The sequence below is a fragment of the Schistocerca americana genome, chromosome 3, assembly GCF_021461395.2.
Source record: "Schistocerca americana isolate TAMUIC-IGC-003095 chromosome 3, iqSchAmer2.1, whole genome shotgun sequence".
Lineage (NCBI taxonomy): Eukaryota > Metazoa > Arthropoda > Insecta > Orthoptera > Acrididae > Schistocerca > Schistocerca americana.
In genome coordinates, this window is record NC_060121.1 from 516,769,006 (window position 1) to 516,784,410 (window position 15,405).

Here is a 15,405-nt window from a genome sequence, read left to right on the forward strand (position 1 = left end):
TCATGACCGTGACACTCTCTGCCCTATTTCTCGATAGTACAAAACGTGCTGCCCTTCTTTCAACTTTCTCGATGTACTCCGTTAATCCTTTTTGGTGAAGATGCCACATCGCGCAGCAGTACTTCAAAAGAGGACGGACAAGCGTAGTGTAGGCAGTAGTTTTGGTAGATCTGTTGCACCTTCTAAGTGTTTTGCCAATAAATAACAGTCTTTGGTTCGCCCTCCCCATAACATTTTCTGTGTTCTTTCTAATTTAATTTTTTTCGTAATTGTAATTTCTACCTATTTAGTTGAATTTAAGGACTTTAGATTTGACTGATTTTTCGCGTGACCGAAGTTTAACGGATTCCTTTCACAGCTCACGTTGATGATCTCACACTTTTAATTATATAGAGTTCTCTATTGATGCCAGCTGTATTGGGACTAAATGCGGAGTCAGCTGTGACGAGTGAAAATGTGTGCCGGACCGTGATTCGAACCTAGGATCTCCTGACTACTAGGCAGTTGCGTTAAAACTACCCCATCTGGACACAGTGTTTGTCGTAATTGCGCGGACTACCGCGGCATGCCTCCCAGCCGAGCCACATTCACACCTAGGGCGATCTATCCACAGTCTCCGTCAAGTCCTCCACGCTCGCTACTTTGAGATTCCCGCAGGAGATCGAGCGTAATTGTGCATTCGCACTGGAGGCGGTCATTTCATTGCTCATCAAAGCAAATCAATTACGTGAATAAGTGGCGTCCGTTCTTTCGGACACGTCCGAAAGAACAGACAGCTCACGTTCATATAACTCTTGAATCTGATATTCTGTAGTTAGGAAACCGTTTACCGTTCCCACTGCAAAACCAGTACACAAATACAATATCGGCATATTCAGTATATGAAAATGCGCGCGGTATGTTCAAAGGATGCAGGAAGATTGGTCGACAAATTATACAGTACTAAAGTTCAGTTATGTAAACAGAAGCACCATTTCACAACTTGGATTTCAAAACAAAAATGACGAACGATAAATAAAACCATAGCATCTAGAATACAAACATGTGAAACGAGACCTTTGCTCTGTAGCTTAAAAAAGCTGCACACATGTTATTTAGAATGCGTTATTGGAAATTGCCTATACTATCACCTTCCAGAATTGTTTACTGTTCCTCCCAAAACGCTCTGCATTTGTTTTGAACGACTTGCCACGTTCAATGTGGGCAATGCAGAAATAGTTACGTGCTCGTAGGGGGCACATCCTTAATTACTCTTCCGAAAAGAGCGCAGTTCTACGAAACATCTACTGCATTTTTAGCTAGCTGCTCCAGGAGCCCGAAGTTGCCGCTGGTAAATAGCAGTATTCTCAGTTACACTTCCACCTCCTACTGAAAACGCTGAATAATTCTAGACGCCTTAGTTTTTTGTGTGGCAACCGAGCGAGATGGCGCAATGGTCAAGACACCGGACTCGCAAAAAGCAGGAATGGGCTTCGAACCCCTGCAATGCTATCCAGATTTAATTTTTTTGTGGTTTTGCTATATCGAGTACGGCAAATATCAACATCGGTACTTCGGAACGCGAACAAGCCAATGTATTTCCCCCTCCTTGGTCTATGCGAGCTTGGGCTCCGTCTCTAATGATCCTCATCGTCTAAGGCACGTCACGATTAGTAACGCAACCGGAGATCTAGGAATGCTGGACTCGTGATCACGAGCACATGGTGTTGCTACCTGTTCGATTATTCTGGTTTCTGTTGTCAACGGATTCCTGACTCACTGAAAGCGAATACTATTGTAGTTCCTCAAGTGAAGTCATTGGCAGCACGTTTCTCATTCTTTTGGCGTAATTGCTCGTCATTTAACATTTTTAATTTCCGTACGGTTCTCAGATTTATTTATTTGTGGAATTTACGAGAACATTCTACGTATATAAAAAAAAACACTCTTTGCTGAGGGAGGCAATTCAGCTTCGTCTGTACTTTCAGTGTTGAAGTGTTCGTTCTTCTTGACAATCCTGCTATCGGAACTGGTGCTTGATTCCTTGTTATACGTGGCAATGTTATTGGTATAAAAAGATTATAATGGTTGGTTGGTTGTCCTCTGATGGAAACAGCGTAATCATTCCATTCAAATAGGCCAAGGGGAAATATGCGAAGTAATTAAAGGAAGAATAAACACATAAAAATCGGGTCAAATCTAATTTTACTAGGGGAGTTCTTGCTCACGTCATCTGTCCTCCAATGCGACACTTCACATAAATCTTATAACCAATGTTATTAAACTGCGTTCAATCGTATGAGGTTCCAATAAGGACAGACTGACTGTGAAGGAAGTTCATACATACGCTACGAGCCGGCCGCTGTGGCCGAGCGCTTCAGTCCGGAACCGCGCTGCTGTTACGGTCGCAGGTTCGAATCCTGCCTCGGGCATGGATGTGTGTGATGTCCTTAGGTCAGTTAGGTTTAAGTAGTTTTAAGTCTAGGGGACTGATGACCTCAGATGTTAAGTCGCATAGTGCTCAGAGCCATACTGTACAAAAGTGTGCTTACTGATCGTAACAACAAACTTAAGTCGTACGCGTTTTAAATTTTTTCGTATTCACTCAAGAATGAGTTCCGAGTGGGACTGTGAGCGACGCTGTTACTTAGCAGTTACCACCACGCGCGGATTATTTAGATGAAGACTGCGTACTTACATCTACAGGTACTTACGGCCACATAGAACTAACCGTAGGAAAGGCTCGTGTCACGTTACAACGCACTGGTAGAATCTTCGGGAAATGTAGCCCAGCCTGAAAGAGGTAGGGGAGACCAGGGCAAAACGATCCCTGTCAGGTGTTCGGACCTATGTTCTGCTTAACACAGTATTCAAAATGTATTGAAGTCTATTGAACATGTATTGAAGCCTATTGAGCACAGTTTTTGTACATATCATAGCTGTAATTTAAGTTACTTTTAAAATTTATAAAGGTAACTGTATTCTGAACAAATATAAAAGATCATTCTGCTGTTGGTCTTTGAGCAAAATGATCCCCTAAGTAAAGTTGAAATGGAATTTTCTTTCATATCACAAAGCGAAAAAAAATTTAGGCCTATTATTGAAAAGGACAAATTAAATAAGAAGAATACAAGGCTCTTTATATATTCAGCTTCCTTCGACTTGCCGGAATATTCCTGCCCTTACAGAAACTGTAAATGTACTCATTATCATTATCCTCCACTCCAGCACATTCGACATGGGTTCAGTTTTCACAATCCTGACATACACACATCAAAAAAAAGGTTGCATCACCCCGGTTCCCAGAACTCCTGAAGATAAACGTTGACTGTGGATACTGCATCACAGACACAGTCCCTTTGACTGTTCAGAGATGTGACTAAAACTCGCCCATGCATGAGCAGCGCCTATTAGACGGAGGGGGTCCGATAGCCGATCAGTTCCAGTCATTCCACCAGGAAGGAGGTACACGGCTCGTGTTGCCAGTAGTTCAACCATGTCTAGACGGTCAACACCGCGGCTCGATCACGTCCGCATTGTTACTTTGTGCTAGGAAGGGCTCTCAACAAGAGAAATGTCCAGCCGGCCGCTGGTGGCCAAGCGGTTCTAGGCGCTTCAGTCCGGAACCGCGCGACTGCTACGGTCGCAGGTTCGAATCCTGTCTCGGGCATGGATGTGTGCGATGTCCTTAGGTTAGTTAGGTTTAAGTAGTTCTAAGTTCTAGGGGACTGATGACCTCAAATGTTAAGTCCCATAGTGCTCAGAGCCATTTGAACCATTTAGAAGTGCCCAGGCGTCTCTGAGTGAACCAAGGTGGTGATGTTCTGACACGGAGGAGATACAGGGAGACAGGAACTGTCGATGACATGCTTCGCTCAGGCCGCTCAAGGGCTACTAATGCAGTGGATGACAGCTACCTACGGATTATGGCTCAGAGGAATCCTGACAGCAACGCCACCATGTTGAATAATACTTTTCGTGCAGCCACAGGACGTCGTGTTACGACTCAAACTGTGCGCAAAGGCTGCAAGATGCGCAACTTCACTCCCGACGCCCATGGCGAGGTCCGTCTTTGCAACCACGACACCATGCAGCGTGGTGCAGATGGGCGCAACAACATGCCGATTGGACCGCTCAGGATTGGCGTCACGTTCTCTTCACCGATGACGTCGCATGTGCCTTCAACCAGACAATCGTCGAGACGTGTTTGGAGGCAACCCGGCCAGCGAGTACAACAGGGTGGATGTACCCTGTAGTTTTGGGGTGGCATTATGTGGGGCGACGTATGCCGTCGGTGCTCATGGAAGGCGCCGTAACGTCTGTACGATACCTGAATGTCATCCTCCGCCTGATAGTGTAACGATATCGGCAGCATATTGGTCAGGCATTCCTCTTCATGGGTGACAATTTGCTCCCCCATTGTGCACATCTTGTGAATGACTTCCTTCAGGGTAACGACATTGTCGACTAGAGTGGTCAGCATGTTCCCCAGAGATAAACCCTATCGAACATGCCTGGGATAAATTGAAAAGGGCTGTTTATGGACGATGTGAACCACCAACCACTCTGAGAGATCTACGTCGAATCGCCGTTGAGGCGTGGGACAATCTGGACCAACAGTTCTTTGATGTGGGTAGTACACCATGACAAGTACAGGCATGCATCAATGCAAGAAGACGTGCTACTGGGTATTAGAGGCACCGGTGTGTACAGAAATCTGGTCCACCATCTCTGAAGGTCTTGCTGTATGGTGGTACAATATTCAATGTGTGGTTTTCATGAGCAATAAAACGGGCGGAAATGATTTTTATGTTGATCTCTATTCCAATTTTCTGTACAGGTTCTGGAACTCTCGGAACCGAGGTGACGCAAAACTTTTTTGGTGTGTGTATAAACCAACCGTGCCGCTTACAGAACGCAAATATGATTGCATACGGTAAATACACTCTGTGTTACCATCGTCATCATCATCGTCTCTCTGAGAACTCTTCTGCACACATGAGCGTCTCATCTTCTTTGGTTCCCCTTCTTTTCTGCAAAGACCCATAAGATTTGTTTGCACGTCATTGTCTATTGTTACGTCTAGGTTGCTTTTTCTGTTGATCCTCCTCCTTTATTTTTTCCTCCACTGAAGTATTTTTATTTGGACTGCTAGTCCGAGGGCGGCCAAAGTGGCCGAGTGGTTCTAGGCGCTTCAGTCTGGAACTGCGCGACCGCTACGTCGCAGGTTCGAATCCTGCCTCGGGCATGGATGTGTGTGATGTCCTTAGGTTAGTTAGGTTTAAGTAGTTGTAAGTTCTAGGGGACTGATGACCTCAGATATTAAGTCCCATAGTGCTCAGAGCCATATGAACCATTTTTTGCTAGTCCGACTGTAGCACACCTCATCCTCTTCGTAACACATACGTCGTTTCATTTTGGGAATACATCTGCATGATTACTGTGCAATTCACAATTAATTGCCTGGCAGAAGTTTCTTCAAACTATCTTCAAGCTATTTCTCTACCGTTCCACACTGAAACAGCACGCGGAGAAAGAATACTTAACTCTGATTACTCTTATTTTATCAGCATGATCATTTTCCTTTTTGTAGGTGGGCGCCAAAAAAACGTTTTTCACTCTCTATGGAGAAGGTTTGTGACTGAAATTTCATTAGAAGATCCTGCCGCAACGAAAATCAGCATCCCAATTCGCACCTCATATCCATAGCACTCTCTTCCCAATTTCGCGATAATGCAAAATGAGCTGCCCCTCTTTGAACTTCTTCGATGTCTTCTATCTGTCCTATCTGATGCGGATCCCACACCGCACAGCAATATTCCAGAAGAGCACGGACAAGCGTAGTATAATTAGTGTCTTTAGAAGACCTGTTGCATTTTTAAGTGGTCCGCCAATAAATCGCAGTCTTTGGTTTGCTTCCCCATAATGCTAGATAGCGCAGATCTCTTGTATTCAGACCATAAAATCCTGTTTCCATATCCAAGATATGGTTAAGGAAAGCATTAGATTTGTCATCTATGTTATCGGCGTCAAGCAATACCACCACTTGCAAAGTAGGTTAGAAATCAGATTAATAATGTTGCTCACGCAGCATATGTTCACTTTATCGGACAACAATAAAGTTATTGACTGTGGATGGTATCGTCAGAATGGAAATTATAAGTCACTGTAAAAAAAAGTCATTAATTTTGGCACTTATCTTGAATGGATTCCCAAGTAGATTTCGTCGAAGTTGTTATGGCTCATCTTGTTGATTCTAGGGTGATTCCACTTTGACTGCTAGATGGTCCAGATCTGTATTTTAGCAATATTTAAAGACCTAACAAATGCGTTTTTCAGGAAATTCTTAATGATCAAACAATCCCAGATCAGAACAATGGTATGGTAGAAATAATTTTTGACTTGGTGTTCAGGATCCACATTTTTATTAAACTTCTTGTAAATTCACATATACTTCTTCTTAATTGTCACATCATCAAGAAAACAGTTTTTATCAATCTTCATATATTTAATTTCCACTTTAACCAAACACAAGACTTGGCTTTTCTTTTACGTAGCGAAATAACAACTTAACTTCTGCAAAGTGAAACAAAGACTGCTCTGTGCGCATTCGCGCCAAAACGGTTACAAGTAAGTACAGAAATGAATACACACAAGAACCATATCACTGTAATATATCGATACATCGGAGTACCTATACATTAATAAAACCAAATGTGAATATTGTCACAAAAATATGTCTGTTACTTCGCAGAAAAGTAGTACGATATTACTGATATCGAGAACTGGGGTTGGAGTGCCGTAATGGTCACGTAAATAAAGAACCGTTACAGGCGCTATAAACATCCTGCTACTCTTGCTCCTTCACGAGGTTTAGAAAACACTCTGTTGCCGATGGATAATCTTTCCTACATAGTTTGGAATTATATGTGACATTTGTTTAAGTACAAAAGCCTTTTAGTGTTAAAATTTGTGCATCATGATCTGAAAGCTCATTCAACCTTTTACTAACAGAATGCCCATCTAATAATGAAGAATGAATAAAAATATTGTCTATGGCTGTGCTACTGTTCCTCTACACCCTGGTTGGAAAAAAACACATTCTGCATCAGATCATATGAGTTTAGGAGATCTACCAACATCCTTTTTCTTGCACAATCACATACAAAATTAATATTGAAGTCACCACATATAACTAATTTTTGGTACTTCCTATAAAGTGAACCAAGAACTCTCGCTAGCTTGAGCAGAAACACTCTTGAAGTCCGAGCCAGACGTTCTATAAACGACACCAATTAGAAGTTTAGTTTCACTAAATTCAACTGCCACTACGCAAAATTCAAATATCTGTTCAGTGCTGTGACGTGATAATGGACTCAAACGGAATACTTTCTTTTATGTAGATGGCCACTCCCCCATTCCGAAAGGAACTCCTTGAAAAACAGCTAGCTAATCTGCATCTTGGTAAAGGAAGCCTCTGAGTTTAAAATTATTTAAGTGGTGCTCTGATGTACCAATAATGTCACAGTCAACATCTATAAGCAGTTCACTAACTTTATCTATAATACCTCTTATATTCTGATGAAATATTCTAATTCCTTCTCTAACTGGACACCTGACCTCCTCTGAAGGCGATTTCTTAGTTAGAGAGACGCCATTTAAGCGGGTATACCTGTCAGATGACGTCATTCCAACCCTGCACTTGGTTCCACAATGGTGGTGACCTGGTACTCACTTCCCAACACTTCCTGCAACTACTGGCCCGCACCTCTACCATGTGAACCACCTAGCAGCAGAACCTTCTTCTTTCTGTTAGACTTTGCAACTAACTCAGACATCCAAACTGCTGAGGACTGTTGCATGTTTCCTACACCTACAGCTACAAGAGGCTCCTCTCCACTCAACTCTGACAGTTGGTCAAATCTATTGCATATACGCAAACTACAACTGTCTGAATCCCTCCTCCTCCTAGTTGCCTTCTTGCCAACTGCCAGTTCCGATTCCCCAGCAACCTTCACCCTCCTCAAACTATCTAGTTCCTCCTTTGTGCGTTGTAACAGCACCGAAGGGCACAGGTATGTGGATAGCATTTGTCACTGTTAATAGAAATGCTAGATAGTGCAGATCTCTTGTAGTTAGACCATAAAATCCTGTTTCCATATCCAAGATACGGTTAATTAGTTCTTCCTCTTGCCATTGTGTCAACACAGGTTTATAATTTCGCAAAAGTTTTTTGTCAAGCATAGCAGATGTAATATTTCCCGTTACTCTTCTTTTCAGCGCCGTTCTAGAGAAACCAAAATTTCTGCTTGTTTTTACGGGAATTCAGTTTTGAACTGCTTTAATGGCGTTGTTCATATTTTCAGTGGACCAGCTTTGACAATCAGTTTTCAGAACGTTGAATCTGAAACGCTTAAGTAAGTCATTTCACACAACTGAATATGCAAATAAATATATCAATAAAATAACAACAATAATTTTTAGGAGAAAATTAACAAGTATACCTTACAATTCAGTAACGAGTCCGGTGCAACTGAATAAATAAATATATAAATAAATAGTCAAACCAATATATGTACATACCGGTAAATGAACTAAAATAAATAAAAATACGTAAGTATAAATAAGTAATAACTTAGGAACAGGGTAAGACGAGGCATGTCCGAAAAGTAAGTACCCTTTCGTTCCACCGCCTCCGCAGCACTAGTGTAGCAGTTCCACACATTCGCGCTCGTCTGCCTGGTTCATTGTCTTCCCACTGACGCCCCTACAGCCGTGCTGTGTTGTGTTTAACGTAGTTAGCGATCATTCAAAATGCGTAAGACAGTATCTGAGCCTACCGACTGTGAAGTGTGTTCTGTAATACAGTTTTTGAATGCAAAGAATGTTAAGTCAGCTGAAATTCATCATCAACTTGTAGAGATTTATGGTGAAAATGTAATGACTAATGGAATGGTTGGAAAGTGGGTGAGACAATTCAGTGATGGACGAAGTACGGAGTGGGTGGCATTCTGTTGTCAGTGATGGTTTGGTTGAGGTAGAGAATGAGATAATTCGTGAAAACAGACGGTTCACAATAAAAATGCTTTGTGATAAGTTTCTACAAATTTCAAGAACTGTTTTGCCCGAGATTGTCTCAAATCGCATAAATTTTCGCAAATTGCTTTCCCGTTGGGTGAAGAAAATGCTTACGGATGTTCAAAAACGAAGTTTTTACATTTATTACCCAATACAGTGACGAAGAAGATGAATTATTAGACAGATTTGTGACCGATGATGAAACGGATTTGTCATTTCACTCCAGAATCAAAACAACAGTCAATGGAGGGGGGACGCTCACGATCCCCCAAAAAATCAATTTGAAAACATCGTTGTCAGCCCAAAAGTCATGTGCATTGTGTTGTGGGAAAGACGGGGCTTTCAGCTTGTTGAGTTCCTTCCTAAAGGTGGAACCGGCAATGCGTCACAATAGTGTGAAACACTGAAAAACAATTCGGCGCGCAATTCAAATCTAAATGCGTGGAATGCCCAATTAAGGCATTGTGTTGTTTCATGACAACGCACGTCCTTGTTTTGCTGGTGCCATCCTACCCTTTTTCAACAATTCGGCTGGGAGCCCTACTGTATCGATCTCGTTCATTTTGACTATCGCTGATTCTTGAAACTGAAGAGTGATTTTGGAAGAAGCCGCTTTGACAGCGATGATGACGCAAAAACCGCTGTTCAGCAGTGACTGTCTTCACTGGCGGCATGTTTCTATGAAGAGAGCATAGAAAATTTGATTTTAGGCAATGAAAAATGTGTGAACAGTGTTGGAAACTATGTAGGAAAATAGTGTAAGGAATAACCTTTCTTGGAAAAAAATTTTGGTTTGAAAAAAATCTTTTTGTGCATATTTTCCAAAACGGTAATTACTTTTCGGGCATGCCTCGGATGATCCCTAAGGCGTGTAATGATCCATCCTACGTGATATTTTGCTCCACGTCCACATCCTACAGGAAACACAGTGGTACGGGAGACCGCCATCTTTAATGTTCGTAATAAAGAGGATGTAACTGCCCTGTTTCATGCCTTAAACTCCAATTGTGACTGACTTCAGGGACATAAAATCTGACATAGACGATTATAGATTTAGAAATTAGATCGACAGTGCATAAAACGACGTTTGCTCCTGTAAATCTTGTGGCAGAACACGCTGCGAAACTAAATCATAGCTTTGAACATAGCCTCATGTGAAGACTTAAAACGCGAATTCTCCTCTGGATGGCACTAGTAACTAGCTAGTAATTAAGCACGATCGTTCTGCCCCGATGGACGTTTTGTCCTGGTCTCCCCTTCGACCGGCACTTGAGTATTCCTTCTCAGTCTGGGATTGTTACGTGGCAGGACTGATAAAGAAAACAGAGCAAATCAAAAGAAGAGCACCGCGTTTCCTCTGGATTTCCATTGGTAAGCGCAAAAGTGGCCTGCACGCTACAGGCGTTGTGCATGAAGATCGGGTTTACAGTTGTAATTCTGAGAGCGTTCGTTCGTCGAAAGGACAATCAAAATTTTGTTTCCTCCTACATAAGTCTCGCGAAAAGGCTGCGAAAATGAAATGAGAGAGACTCGAGATCACATGAAACGTTACCAGCAGTATATGTTCTCGCGCACCATTCGCGATTGTAACAGTAAAGAAGTGCATTACATGCAGTGTCCTCCTTCATACTCCATAAGCCGGACTGCGGAGTATAGATATAAATGTAGATGATGAAATGAAATAGAAATTCTGTCATTCCCAGCAGTCGGGCATTGAAATGAATTAAGTGGTGACAAGTGAAATTTTTTACCGGGAAACCTTCCCGTCTCCTCTATTTCTCTTTTGTTACGCAACCTTCCCTTCTACAATAACCTATGAAACCTTCCCTTACGATTTCTACCTCTTGCTTAATAATAACAAATGAAATCTTCCCTTGAAATTAATTCTCTTTCTCAATCTTCGCATACAAATTTAATTGCTGCTTAGTAAAAGTGATTTTCTGATTATTTCGACGAAACATAGAATGTGTCGTCATCGTGGCCCTCAGTATTTACCTGCAACAACCCAAAACTGTTCCTTACCTTTTTTACTGTTACTGGATCGCCATCTGACTGCTACATCGAACTGCGACATGAATATACTTACTCTGTTTTACTATACTCTATTAGCTGATGGTGGGCTGTCATAATAAGTGGCTGTATTTATTACCAAAGCTGACGTTATTCTTTAATAGCAAAACTGACGTTATTCTTTAATTAATTTGACTGACGTTAAGTAACTCATAGTTAAACTTTTTCTTGACAACACTAAAATTTTGCAAAGCTTTACGTTGATGGTTTTCGGGATGGATTACAATCAGTGATGCAATATTGCTGGCAAAAATTAATTATATTCTGAATGAAATGATTTTACAAACGTTCAAATGGGACTTACTTTTTACAATGATCTTACAACTAGCATTGCGCAAACATACCTTCACTTGTCTTGAGTTTCTCAAAAAAATAATTCAATAATATTAGTTCCTCTTATGATAATAGTTAGCTGATGTCTCTGTACATCCGTTTATAATCTTTTGCAAATCATAGCAGGTAGTTGGCAGACACACCGCTCCTCTCATCCTCTCGCTTCAGACCTGCTACCGACTCGCTTCACATCTCGCTTACTACTGACTTCCTACGAACGCTAAAGTGCGGTCTCTCCTGCCAACAATGCTTTCTGGTGCAGACAATTCCTACTACCATTACAAAATATTTACCGCTCTTTTCTTAAAATGTATCCATACGCTGTCTCTCCCGCCCTTTTTAAAATTATATCAATGTGCGGCCTTTCTTGCCAACAATACTTTGGTGCAGACATTCCCTGCTACCACAATTATTTCCAACATGACAAATATTAATTATTCCTACTTAATCCTATTAATAAAATATAAACCTCTTTCATAAATTGTGGCTTGACAATAGACAATAGAAATATACACGTCTTACAACCGTATCGGAACTCGGTCCCGGATTTGCCACTTTACGTGAGCGGTAATCTTAATCGCTTCTGCTATCTGAGCAGCCCTCCCGTCAAACCAAAATTCCCAACTTGTTGCACACTACTTACGCATCACCCACTTTCCAACACACTGATTGCTCGCAGCCTCGCGCCAGTTCCCACGAGAGTTCGTGAAACAGAGTGCATTTGCACAGAAATGATATTAATGGCCGTCAAGTCATCTATATTTACATAATGGCGTCGAAAGAACGGGCACCATTCTTGATACTACAGCCATGCATATACATGACGAAATGAAGTAGAAATTCTAACATCGACCGCAATCGGGCGTTGTGCTAGACTATTAGTTGAACTTGGGTTTGCTGTCTTTATGTGGGGCATTTCCGAGAGGACATGTCCGAAACACCAGAGACCACACATATGCAAATAAATGTAGATATTGCTTGCGTGTACGTTCAGGGAAGCAAAAATATCACTTCCACATGCAGCTCTAGAAAATACCGTCCATGTACCCGGGTACTCCATTAATCAGGTGTCACAATTTTCTAGACGTTTCTGCAACATGAGAATAGAGCGCTCTTTTTGGTGCACCCTGTTCAAAGTACGCGCTGTAAGCCGGCAACTTTAATTTACAGTTTCCTGTATGGGGAAGTGGCGGCTTATCTGCTGAGGTTCCATGCAAACGAGCCCCACAGAGTGGCCATTGTATGGTGCTCGGAAAGAGTTTACCTCTCTGGCAGCTCCTCCTGCACTAGCCTGATCCGCCTCTGGGGAGTCTTCGGTAGCCATTCGCTTGCCCCTAATTATCACTCCGCGACCATGTGAAAACTTAGCTTGCTGTTGTCGGTAAGAAGGCTACAGAAAGTGCAGCCAAGGCATACTCCTTGACTTTTGGAGATCACTAAATCATAATAGGAGCCTATACAGTGTCGGTTCTGGTATGCGATTGACTGAAAAACCTCACAGCTAAGGGAACACAGTACGTAGATCTTAATGCGGAGATGCCACCAGAATCTAAAGAAGAGTCTGACGTAATTCTAGAAGGCAGTTCTGCCCCCGTTATACAGCGTGAAAAATTTGTCTGTCGCAGTGTAGGTTGTGTTGAGAAATAATTATTAATAAAAAAAAATTCGATGCGTTACGCCGTTTCCGTGTCAATTAGCATTGAAGTTAGCCAATAACGCAGTTGCGCGCGCAAATTCAAGCGCCCTGCCATGCACATTTAGTATCAGTTGTAGAGCGTAGATGATAGCCCATAGACTGCTTAGCCTTTGGCTCGGCTTCGGCCCTTACTCCCCCCTATGTCCAATTTTTGTATCGCTGTTTTGTTCAGTTTTAGGAAACCAAACGAGGAGCACATTGGGCGACAGCGTCTCTGGCGGACCGCTTGTATTTGCTCGCCCAGCGGCCTGACTGGCTAGCCTCAACGTTAATAAGCTCGAAAACAGCCCAACGAATCGATTTTTTTCCTCCTTAACTACTATTACTCAGGTCAACCTACTCTGCAACACCCTTACAAGCTTTCCAGATTGTTCCTGGCTGCCTTGTGGGTGAATTTGAACTCTAACTACAAAGTTTTGGATGTTGTTCTGGGATATTTTCTGAGTATTTTGCTGTATGGTACCCATGGACTCCTGTGGCTCGTTACAGGGTAATTGTATTTCGTTTGATTTCTTACCAATGTTTATCTTGTAATCTGTATTCCACTGAAAGTATATAGACAATAGTGTAAATGTCGCCGGTTTGTGCAGGGTGTCTGTTCGGAAACAAACTTGTTTCATTCTCCCACCGTACTTCATGTTGACAGCAATAATGCCCACTTTACGATTGCATTCACCACTCTCTATTATGCCTCGCCTCTACAAATATTTCAAGGTGTAATAAACTGCTAATTTTTCGTGTGTAACAGTTCCAAATTTGTTGTAATGGTTCCGTGCCTCAGTATGAAAAACGGAACCCTTGTGGGGTCACTTTGCTGTCTGTCAGACTGACTGTTCAAAATCCTATTTTCGCATGAACCGGTAGACATATCACATTGAAATTTATGTCACGTATTGAGGTATGTGGCCCCTTGGCGATGTAAAATGTGAAGCTTCTAAGTCAGTGCAATCAAAAGGTTCGGCCATTTATGTCACGTATTTAGACACTCGCAAACTCACTCATCGAAATCTACAGCGTACTTCCAGTTGACCTAGAATCGTGAAATTTGGCAAGAAGCAAGATTTCACACTACATCCAAAAAAGGCTTCACACTGAAGATGTCGATGCTACAGAGCACTGTCTGTAGAATATTTTTAAAAAAGTTATGTGCCGCAGTGCCGATACGTGAACTCGTGTGCCGACCGTTTCTGAGGCAGATATGCTGTCGGTATACTCAGACAAGCGAAATTTATTTTGTTTGCATGTGTTTCTATAGCTGTTCCCTTAAACTCGATGAAAAGTTAACTGAGGTACCTTTTTTTCCACTACGATGTGTGACTATAGAACATCGGGACTGATGCTGTCACAAAACAAGCATGCGCCAAAGATGAACGAGCAATAGCTGTGAAGCGTGAAATTTCTCAATCGAATGCAGCATCTCTGGTTCAAATGGCTCTGAGCACTATGGGACTTAACATCTTAGGTCATCAGTCCCCTAGAACTTAGAACTACTTAAACCTAACTAACCTAAGGACATTAGACACACCCACGCCCGAGGCAGGATTCGAACCTGCGACCGAAGCAGTCGCGCGGTTCCGGACTAAAGCGCCTAGAAGCGCTCGGCCACCGCGGCCGGCCGCATCTCTGGTGTCTGTAGCAAATCATTATAGTCCTGACCTTGGTTTGTGTAAGAGGTGTTATTTTGTTTTGCCGCAAAAATGATAACTATAGTAATACAGCAACGAACTGTCGTGAAATTTTGCCGGCCAGAGTGGCCGAGCGGTTCTAGGCGCTACAGTCTGGAACCGCGCGACCGCTACGGTCGCAGGTTCGAATCCTGCCTCGGGCATGGATGTGTGTGATGTCTTTAGGATAGTTAGGTTTAAGTAGTTCCAAGTTCTAGGCGACTGATGACCTCAGAAGTTAAGTCCCATAGTGTTCAGAGCCATTTTTTTTTATCGTGAAATTTTACATGAAACTTGGAAAAAAAGCTGCTATTGAAACCTATCGTTTACTAAAACGAGTGTATGGCAAAGACTGTTAATCACGTACGCGACTTTTTGAGTAGTTTTTCCAAGATTCGTGTGGACAGTTCTGGGGATAGACGAGTAATGTATATTGAGAATGAAAAAAACTAAATATGTAATTTTTTTTGTAGTCACACCTCGGTTGTTTAGGTTTCTTTCCGTTTCAGTTACAGGTGAGGAGCGTGGGAAGAATGACTGGTTACCTGCAACAACGACGACACTACTCTCTACTGATACCACAGT

At 42.2% G+C, this 15,405-nt stretch overlaps 1 protein-coding gene across 4 annotated transcripts in view; it reads left to right on the forward strand.

The window, feature by feature from the left end:
- The window catches only part of LOC124605728 (ninjurin-2-like), a 144,978-nt gene that overhangs the window by 62,596 nt on the left and 66,977 nt on the right, over positions 1 to 15,405 (forward strand). The window lies entirely within an intron of this gene.